The sequence below is a fragment of the Lissotriton vulgaris genome, chromosome 12 (genome assembly GCF_964263255.1).
Source record: "Lissotriton vulgaris chromosome 12, aLisVul1.2, whole genome shotgun sequence".
NCBI lineage: Eukaryota > Metazoa > Chordata > Amphibia > Caudata > Salamandridae > Lissotriton > Lissotriton vulgaris.
This window is the reverse complement of record NC_141700.1, coordinates 470,215,964-470,227,140: the sequence shown is the minus strand read 5'-3', so window position 1 is coordinate 470,227,140 and position 11,177 is coordinate 470,215,964. Positions and strand designations below refer to the sequence as shown.

Genomic DNA, 11,177 nt, shown 5'->3' with positions numbered 1-11,177 from the left:
ATTGCTGAATTCAACTGCTGAAGGAAGTTTTGGTAAAGGAATGAAATGTCCCATCTTTGATAACAGATCTACCACTACTAAAATAGTAGTCATACCTGATGATTTAGGCAAATCTGTTATGAAATCCAGGCTGATAGTGTGCCAGGGCGTTGGAGGTACTTCCAAAGGTTGCAATAAACCCATAGGGAAGGAATGGGTATTCTTTTGTTGAGCACCTACAGGACAAGCTTGGACATATTGCTGGATGTCTGATTTCATGCCTTTCCACCAAAAATACCTTTGGCACAATTCTACAGTCTTGCTAATGCCAGGGTGGGCTGCAATAGCTAAATCGTGATTCCATTTTATCACTTGTTCCCTCAAATCTTCTTTAGGAATAAATAGTTTATCTTTAAGATAAAACAATCCGTCTGATACAGTAGTCTGTTTTCATGCAAGCCAATCCTTTTGATTCAACTCTTTTGTCTGATCCTTGAGTATGGATAAGAAATCCCCCTGAGAAATTTCTGCACAGATCTTCTCTTCTGGAATAATACTCTTTTCCCCCTTATCCGACTCCTTGTGTTTATCGCAAACTAAGCGTGAAAGGGTGTCTGATAGTAATTGCTTGGTTCCAGGTCGATAAGTGATAATAAAATCAAACTCGCTAAAGAATTGTAACCATCGCATCTGTCGAGGTGTGAAAGCTTTCACTGTGGAGTAAAACTGTAAATTTTTATGATCAGAAAAGATCGTTATTGTATGTTTTGCTCCCAGGAGATGATGTCTCCATTCTTGGAAGACTGCCTTGATAGCTAGAAGTTCACGCTCAGCAATTGTGTAGTTCTGTTCTGCTGGTAATAACTTCCTAGAGTAAAAGGCTATTGGGTGTAAATTCCCAGAGTTTACATCTTTTTGCAATAGAACTCCTCCAATTGCTGTTTGTGAAGCATCTGCTTCGACGAAGAAGGGTCTATCAGGGTCTGGATGTTTCAAAATGGGAGTAGAAGTGAAAGCCTTTTTCAGAATGTCAAAAGCGTGTTCTGCTTCAGCGTTCCACTGAAACTTCTTTCCTTTCTGTAACAGGATAGTAATTGGTACAACGATTTCTGAGAATTTCGAGATAAACCTCCTGTAAAAATTGGCAAACCCTAAAATTCTTTGTACCTCCTTGATAGAAGTAGGAGTTGGCCAATCCAGAATTGCCTCTACCTTTTTTGGATCCATAACAATACCTTCAGGGGATAACCAGTAACCTAGAAATTCAACCTTGAGAGTGTTAAACACACATTTCTCCAGTTTGACAAATAAGGCGTTATCTCGTAGTTTTTGTAAGACTGATCTAACATGCACCACATGATCCTCAGGAGTTTTAGAAAAGATCAAAATGTGATCGATATATTCAATGACACAGATGTCCAATAGGTCAAGCAACACTTCTTTAATAAAATATTGAAATGCTGCTGGAGCATTGCAAAGGCCGAAGGGCATCACTGTATATTCAAAAAGTCCAAATTTCGTGCGGAAGGCAGTCTTCCATTCATCACCTTCCTTCACGCGAATTAAGTGATATGCTCTGCGCAGATCTAGTTTGGTGTAGATAGTTGACCCCTTTACTTGGTTTAAAAGCACTGGTATCAAAGGTAGTGGATAACGATTTTTAATAGTAGCCTTATTTACTGCACGATAGTCGATGCAGGCTCTCAAGTCTCCTGTCTTTTTAGCTACAAAAAATAACGGAGATGAGACTGGAGAGATGGAATGGCGAATAAAGCCCAATTCCAAGAGCTCGTCAAGGTATGTTCGTAGGTATTGATTTTCGACTACAGGGTAGAACCGCTCCCGGAATTAAATCTATCCTGCATTCATAAACCCTGTGAGGAGGTAACGTGGTAGCTTTTACAGGGTCAAAAACATCAGAAAAATCCTGAAATTCGAGTGGCAATTCTATCGGGTCCGACTGGGAGACAGCACAGATAAGAGGTTGCTTAGGATCTCTATGCTCTTGATAGCAATGTGTTTTACAATATGTCAAGTCCAAAGTTACTGTGCGTTTCACCCAGTCGATTTTTGGGTTGTGCAGCTCTAACCAAGGGATGCCCAGAATGACCCCAAAGTCCGGTGTGTCAATGAGGTCAAAAACAGTCAATTCTGTATGACCATTTTCAGATAGTAGAAGCAGAGGCTGTGTATGAAATCTAATTAGACCAGACGAAAGTGCTGATCCATCAACTGCCCGCACGGGTTCTGGTTCCTTCTTGGGGACTTTAGTAAGATTTAATTTTCTAGCGAATTCTAAATCAAAGAAATTTCCAGTAGCTCCTGAGTCGATCAGTACCGGAATACTGTGCTTTTGTTGGTTAGTTAGAATTAAGACTACTCTAATGGTGAAGTGTCGCGGTACATGATTGATAATGCTGGTTAAATACTGTGAGATCTTGATTTTATTATCTCCCGAGGGAACGATCTCTCCTTCCCTCGAGAAACTTAGTTTTCCGATTCCTGAGGTGCATCTTGAATTGTGGCCATAAGTTTCTTTTTAGCTGGTCTAGAAGGACATTCTTTGGCAAAATGACCTGCCTTTCCACAATATAGGCACAGGTTGGCTTTTCTTCTTCTATCTTTTTCATCCTGCGATAAGGGTCCTTTGATGCCTTCTATTTGCATGGGTTCTACCTGAGCATTTTTATCTTCGTTGTTTTTCTTTTCTGTCTTAAAGTGTAAAGTTCTGAAATCCGCTTAGGCCTTTCTGTCCTTCTTTCACCTAACCTATGGTGTAGCTTGACCACAAGATCTTGGAACTCAGTAAAATCATCTGGTAAATTTACAATATGTGCTAAGGAGTCTTTCAACTCCTCTCTAAGTCCTCGATAAAACAAGGATATTCTTTTATCTTCTGGCCGCTGTGTTTCAGCTAGCAATCGATTAAAAGTAGTCACATAAGAAATTAAGTCTCGAGAACCTTGACGCAAATTTAATAACTCATTGTCAGAAGCTTGTAGGAAAACATGCTTTGCAATAAACTAGACATTGCATTTTTGAAGAGTGTTAGGTTATGCAATAATGGATCATTTTTATCAACCAGGGGCATGGCCCAAATTGCCGCCACACCTCCTAAATAAGAGATGATAAAAGCTACTTTAGTAGTGTCTGAAGTAAAAATATGAGGTTTGCATAAGAAGTGCAACTGACACTGACTCATAAAAGTTTGAAAATGTGAACTATCTCCGGTAAAGCGTTCAGGATTAGCTAAAGGGACCAGTTGCGGGGACACAACTGTGATCTGGGCTGGCTGGCTTTGACCTAAACCTGATGTCAAATTCTGAGCTGGAAATGGAGCCCCAAATTTAGGTGTGATAAAACGGGTCGTTTTGGTTCCCCTTTGTCCCTCCAAGCTGTAAACCCATCTCTAGTACTCTCTAGTTCCTCCCTGGTATGATCCAGCTCTTGCCTAAGAGATTGATTTTCTAGACGCAAGTCTTGAATCTCATCATTCATTTTGCGCACTAACTCTACTAACTGAGTGACATCCATATCAACCGGATCCATGAGATTAATCAACTACAAGAGGAAACTTGGCAGTTTGTTTGGCTTCGCTTTCTGTCAGGAGTGCCACTGCAAGAGTCCAGGTGTTTCCTTCTTGAAGATGACTAATCCCAATACCTCCAAGAACCAACTAGTGTGGCAAGGAATTCAACACTTGACACAACCAGTTGGCCCCAAAAGGGAAAGGGAAGTGGGGAAGGGAAAGGGTAGTGGATTGGGGAAAGGAAAGTGAGAAAGAGAGAAACAACAACACAGGGTCTCTTCTTGAGATGTTTGTCTGTTTCCCCTGAAGTATTCCGGGCTTCTCTGAACAGTTGTGTAATCACTGTTAAAGCTAAAACAATATATAGAGGATTGACAATAATTAGAATCAAGCAACAGTTCCCAAAAGCTCGCTATGAGTGTGACCATAGGATCTCTTAACATACATACCAACAATGAGTTAAACCCATTTCTATAATTCAATGTGCAAGTTCAATGGCGCTTCTTTAGCGTAATTGTGCTTTCAACATCACCCTAAATAATAAAGGAATCAAGTAAATAATCTCACTTTCACAGGTTTGACTCTAAGTCTATAAACTGGTTAGTATAACACACAACTGAACCTTCTTGCATGCATTGACTCAGTCTTACCTTACACTCTAATGCGTGGATCTGTAACTGGGCTCTGTAGGATACAACAAGAAAAGAACACAGACCCAAAGAACCCAAGTCTATACAAACTAGGTACTTGTAAATTCTAGTTTACACTTTCTAGTTAGCCCTGCAGTTAAAAATCACTGCTACACCTTTGAGTGTTACCATTGAACTCAAAAACATTAATATGTTTAGACATTAAGAAAGTCTTCTTCAAGAAAAGCTGCTCGTAACAATTGTTTTTAGCAAGGCTTGTTTTCTTTCCTCCTGATGCAGCAAATGCACTAAATTGTCTTACTTTGTTGCGGGTCAGCGGAACTTGAAGTGCGGGGAAGCGAAAATGGTGAGGGACCGACTGGTCCGGCTGGAATCCGTTCCGACGGCGAAACCGGAAGTCTGAGGTGCCGCTCTAGACGGAGCTCAAAGAGGAGCCGGAAGACCGAAAAGAAAAGGAAACCTCCGATCGCTGGCTCGCAAGGTCCTTGGAGGGAAATCAGGTGAGAGCTAGCCAGGCTCGAGACCCACCGGCGGGGCGCGCGGGGGTCGAAGCCGGCGGGCGGGGCTGGGTGAAGTCTGGAGCTCTTGACGTGATGCTTTGTCTGCCTGAGAAGCGAAGCGTCTAATCCCCAGTCAGCAAGCCTTTTATAGGCTTCAATACACGTGTGGAGCAGCGTCGGTTCAGCGCACCTGCCCAACGTGTTCTTTATGAATATTCATAGCGAGTCAACAGTTCCTTGGCAGAAAACAAGCATTGTCCCAAGCAATAATGTTCTTATGAAATAATGCTGTAGAAAACCTAAACAAGCATTTCTAAAACCAACCATCTTCTTATTTGCACTGTAACTTGTGTATCCAGGAGAGAAAATGGTCATTGTTCAAGTTTTCATGACACTCTGAGCACCCCCGCCCCTGCTTCCCGCCGCTGCTCCCCTGCGGCCCGCCCCCTTTTGCCTTTTTGTCTCCCTGCCCTCGCCCATTGGCTGCCCCGTTCCCGCCTCCCAGCTGCTCCTCCCTCCCACTTGGCCTCTTATGGAGGGCGCCGCACGGCAGTGAGTGTGACCTGACCTCGGGTCACTCCTCACGCCGCATGGCTCCTCCTGGGTGCCCGTGTCCCTCTCCCGCTGCTGCCGAGGATTCGCCGCCCCTGGTGACTGCTTGGCTGTACTGCTATTCTTGTTTGTATTATCTCCCAATTTGTCTTTTTAACCTGCCTTTTGTTATTCGTTTTTTGTATCTTGCCTTTTGTTTTTTGCTGCTTTTAGTCTCTCTGCATAGGCGCTCCTTTTGCGCCACTGTCCTCTGAGCCTCCCGCTTCCCACCGCTGCTCCACTGCGGCACCGCCCCCTTTTGCCTTTTTGTCTCCCTGCCCTCGCCCATGGGCCACCCCTCTCCCGCCTCCCAGCTGCTCCTCCCTCCCACTTGGCTTCTTAAGGAGGGCGCCGCACGGCAGTGATTGTGACCTGACCTCGGGTCACTCCTCACGCCGCACGGCTCCTCCTAGGTGCCCGTGTCTCGTGTCCCTCTCCCGCTGCTGCCGAGGGTTCGCCGCCCCTGGTGACTGCTTGGCTGTACTGCTATACTTGTTTGTAATCCCCCCCTCATTTGTCTTTTTAACCTCCCTTTTGTTATTCGTTTTTTGTATCTTGCCTTTTGTTTTTTGCTGCTTTTAGTCTCTCTGCATAGGCGCTCCTTTTGCGCGACTGTCCTCTAAGCTGCCCCCCGCTTCCCGCCGCTGCCCGCCCCCTTTTGCCTTTTTGTCTCCCTGCCCTCGCCCATTGGCCGCCCGCATCCGCCTCCCAGCTGCTCCTCCCTCCCACTTCGCCTCTTATGGAGGGCGCCGCGCGGAAGTGCAGCGGACGCGCGCAGCGGGCCCGCCGTTGGCGCTCCAAAGGCAAGCCTGTCTGCGCCCGTCCGGGCCTGGACCGCTCCCAGCGCCACAACCCCTGGAACCCGCGCCCCCCGCAACACCAGACTGCACTACGACTCCAGCACCCTCCACGCACTCAACACCGGACGAAACCACCCCTGCTACCAGGCCACCCCAAAGCGCACCCAAGGGACCTTCACCTGCCGGAACTGCAGATTCCCCAGCATCCAGCCCACCAAACCACCAGCCAGAGAACCCAACCACCTCCGCTGCATCCTCCTCAACACCCGCACCGCTCGCAAGCACACCATCGAACTCTGCGACCTCCTAGACTTCACCGCTCCCGACGTCGCCTTCCTGACGGACACCTGGCTGAACGCCACCTCAGCACCAGACATCGCCATAGCCATCCCGCAGGGCTACAAGATCTCCCGCAGAGACCGCACCAACGGAGTTGGAGGGGGAATCGCCATCATCCACAAGGACACCCTCAGAGTCACGACCAACACCAACGACACCCTCACCACCGCCATACACATGCACTTCCAGATCCGCACCGACCCCAACACCACCCTCAGAGGAACACTTGTCTACAGACCACCCGGACCACGACCACAGTTCAGCGACGCCATCGCCGACCTCTTCAGCACCCACGCCCTCGCCTCCACGGACTACATCCTCCTCAGGGACTTGAACTTCCACCTTGAGAACAACAACGACGCCAACTCCACCGCCCTGATCAACAACCTCGCCAACCTCGGACTCAAACAGCTTGTGACGACACCCACCCACGCCGCCGGACACACGCTAGACCCCATCTTCTCCACAAGCCCCCACGTCTCCTTCAACCACACCACCGAACCCCACTGGACCGACCACAGATGCGTCCGCTTCACCTTCAGGAAACCCACCACACACCACCACACCAAACAGTTACCACGCCGCTGCTGGGGCAAGGTCACCAAGGTCCAACTCTCTACCACTGAGACCACCCGCCGACCCCACCAACCCTAACACTGCCGCGACCAACCTCAAACGGTGGATCAACAACTGCGCCAACACCCTCGCCCCCCTCAAGACCTCCACAACCAACCACACCAACAAGAAAGCCGCCTGGTTCACTGAAGACCTCCGGATCTTCAAGCGCACCTGTCGGAAGCTGGAGAAGAAATGGCTCCATGACCGGACACCAGAAAGCCACACAGCCCACAAGAACGCCACCCGCAGACACCACCAACTCATCAAGACCGCCAAGAGGACACCAAAGAGCTCTTCAGCATCGTGAAAGAACTCTCCAACCCCAGCTCCAACACCAACGACATCCCACCATCACAAGACATGTGCGACTCCCTGGCCACCTTCTTTCACCGCAAGATCACCGACATCCACGACAGCTTCAACTCCGACACCCCTGCACCCACCACCGAGTCCACCACCCCTGTGACCACCAGCCACCTGGTCCCACGTCAACGATGAAGACACCATCAAAACCATGAACTCCATCCACCCCGGATCCCCATCTGACCCCTGCCCTCACCACGTCTTCAACAAAGACAGCACAACCATTGCGCCTCACCTCCAGGAAAACAATCAACAGTTCCTTCGAGACCGCAACCTTCCCGGAAAGCTGGAAGCACGCCGAGATCAACGCCCTTCTGAAGAATCCCAAGGCAGACCCCAAAGACCTCAAGAACTTCTGGCCCATCTCCCTGCTCCTGTTCCCGGCAAAAGTGACTGAGAAGATGGTCAACAAACAGCTAACCCGCTACCTCGAAGACAACAACATCCTGGACCCTTCCCAATCTGGTTTTCGCAGCAACCACAGCACCGAGACCGCCCTCATCGCCGCCACTGACGACATCAGGATCCTGATGGACAAAGGAGAGACAGCCGCCCTCATCCTCCTGGACCTATCAGCAGCCTTTGACACAGTCTGCCACCGCACCCTATCAGCACAACTCCATGACGCCGGAATTCAAGAGAAGGCCCTGGCCTGGACCACATCCTTCCTCTCCGGCAGAACCCACAGCGTCCGCCTCCCACCCTTCCGCTCAAAAACCACCGAGATCATCTGCGGCGTCCCACAGGAATCCTCCCTCAGCCCGACGCTGTTCAATATCTACATGGCACTGCTCGCCTACGTCGCACAACAACATAACCTCAACATCATCTCCTATGCCGACGACACCCAGCTGATCATTTTTGTTTGTATCAAACATTGAGATTTAATATTAAGTTTAAATAAACAAAATAATCCCTGTTGGCCAACTCTCACTCCTATTTTCTTTTAAACTTTACAGTATGAAATCAATAGAAAATCCTACAAGGTCCCCTCACTACCTCCTTCCAGAAAGATGGATTCCATTTATTTGGGGCAAGTAAAGCAGTAAAAGCTCCAGTTGTGAAAAAAGTGAGAAGCTATCTGAAGGAATGAGTGGATGTGGACAGCCGCTTACATTGTTCTCTAGAAGCCAGTGATGGTCCAAAGGTCCGAGAGTGCCGAGTACATTTAACTGAGGTTTAGAATAGAAAATGTAGTCTATTATGCCCTTAAAATCAAAGGTATAATTGTGTAAGGCATCAGGCCATTCTCATAAGCACTCTTCAGATTAAATCCACGTGTGATTCTTCCATTAGTTGTTACATTTTTTCCATTACAGTTGAAGTTTGTAAGACTTTCATTGTATCTCAGTTCCTTAAAATCTTTGTGGTTTGTTTCAACTCCTCCAGTGCTCAAGTACTCAACAACACCCGAGTCTGGAAGAGAATTAAGATCTGCACAGAGCACAAGCGGAATGGTTCCACCGGCTTCTCCTGATCCACCAGGCTTGAGTCTGCGAGAGGCTTCATCAAAAATGTTCTTTACTTCTGATAGGAACATCATGGTCTGCACCAATTTCACATTGGAGTACTCAGGATCCCAATGCATATGAGCATTAGCTACAAGTATAAGCTGCTTATCCAGATCACTGCACGGCTTTCCAGAGAACAATTCCAGGAATTCCTTTCGTATTTCTAGCAATACTGCCACCCCAATGTTATCCTTTGTCATAACTCTGTTCAGCATAGCTTCAGACCTTTCAGAGTTTGCCATTGCTAATTGGTTGAATTCCACAGTGTGCTTCTGAATCAAAGTAAACTTTTCAGTCTTGAAGAATATTGCACAACCATCAACATGCTTCTTTTCTTGCTCAGACATTGTTCGCGCTCTAGATTTTGGAGAGAAGAATCCATCATAGCCATGTTCTTTTAATTCTAAAAGAAAAAAACTGTGGTACTGGTCCGTTTCAACCTCTTGCAGACTCAAGATATCAGCATTGAAGCTCATTATTTCTTGCATTATCGATTTCTTCCTGTAATCCCAGTTCAAAGCCCATGATGGAGAGTATCCATATAACTGCCGGGTTGCATATTTATCACACAAAACGTTGTAACACATGACGGAAAACAGGGCTGTTGGTCTTGTTCGATCAGGCTCTTGTAATATAATCCAAGATCTTGGAGGTGGCTGTTCTGTCGAAACTGACAAATTATCAAGCAAGTAAATCAGTAGCCGCCTTGTTCCATCTGGTTCTTGATAGAGGTCCAAGAGATCCTGCGTAAGTGGATTTCCTTTTAGACCTAAAGTCTGTAACTGAAATAGTTTTCCCAATTCAAAAGGTAGAGCTCGTAGCAAGTTGTAATTTAAAAGCAATTCCCTGAGAGAGACAACATTTCCAAGCTCAGCTGGTAAGTTTCGTATTTTATTAGAAGATAGATCCAGATATACAAGGTTGTACAATTCCTTAGGTTTGGGTATCAGTCACAAAACAGACAAGTAGTGGTTGTGACGGCTTGGTCCAGGTGTAACGACATACGTTCTACAAAAGTGTTCACATTATTAATCATTGTCACTCAGTCTGTCCGCCGCTTCAACCTGTTGAGATGCGTGGGGTGGCGGCAGTCTAGAGCAGACATGTTTGGCGAACTTGAGCGCTAACTTGGCATCGGTAAAGAAGTGTACTTGGCCATTGTGCGTGATTTTCAGTTTTGCTGGGTAAAGCATTGCGTACGGGATTTCGGCACATTGTAGCTGTAGTTTCGCGGGGAGAAATTCTTTCCGTGCGGCTTGGACCAAGGGAGTGAAGTCTGGGAAGATGGAAATGTTATTGCCTTGATGTTTGATAGGGTTGTGTTCTCTGGCTGCTTTTCATATTGAGTAAGCATGGGCAAATTTTGCGAATCTGGTGTTCGCGAATTCGCAATCCGCAAAATCCACAAACTCTCGCGAATTTTTAATTTTTTTTGTGTTCGCAAGGGTTTCTGCCAGTTCGCGAGGGTTTTGCACCAGTTCGCAATTGCGAACTTACTTGTCGGCTCGCAACGGTCGCGACTTTGTTGTTTTTACGTCTGGTTCATCATGACAGGTTCACAGCACCCTCTGCTTCACCACTGCCACCCTCTGGTTCACCCATGCCACCCTCTGGTACATCACTGTCACCCTCTGGTTCATCACTGTAGATTATGGGGGTGAATAGCAAGCACACCTGCCCTGCTTCAACTGACATGAATTAATTTGGGGTTGATTAATGTGTCACTGAATTTAAACTTCCAGTCTGGCACCTGCTTCCTTATCTGTAATTTGATTTCTGTTGCAGTGCAATTTTTTTCCCCAGGACCTTTGTGGCCTACTTGTAGCTATTCTATGAGCCTGCTGTGAGGGTCAGAGCAGGGTCATAGAATAGTTGCAAGTAGGCAACTGAACTCTGGAGGGGCCCCTCAGGAAGCACTACAGGGAATGGTTACTAATGATGAGTTTGAACTTTTGCACCTGCTGAGTGCTTTCAGTTTTGCAAAACTCGTTTTTCTGCAATTTCGCGGGATTCGCGGGGCGCGAATTTGCGCGAGATCGAATTCGGAAGCCGATAATTCATGCGAATATGCGATTTGATTTTTGCGGCGTGTTAGTTCGCAATGCTTTGTGCGTTTTAGCGAGCCGCTTGTAGCGCAACGGCGCGAAGTTACCCTCACGGTCGCTCACGGGCGCGACCATCTTGTTTGCATGACGTATTTCCGTTTCCGGGCGCGATGTGTAATCTCGCAAAGTGTGCGGCTCGCTAGTACAATTTCGCATGTGATCGCGAGGAAAATCTCGCGCGAACTTACCCAC

The 11,177-nt window shown here is 47.1% G+C and overlaps 1 pseudogene across 1 annotated transcript; it reads right to left on the bottom strand.

Moving 5' to 3' along the window:
- Window positions 1–8,403: 8,403 nt before the first annotated feature.
- LOC147676793 (CCR4-NOT transcription complex subunit 6 pseudogene) lies at window positions 8,404–9,799 on the bottom strand (annotated as a pseudogene). Its single transcript, XR_015302564.1, has one exon. The product of XR_015302564.1 is annotated as a CCR4-NOT transcription complex subunit 6 pseudogene (transcript).
- Between the last annotated feature and the right edge of the window lie 1,378 nt (window positions 9,800–11,177).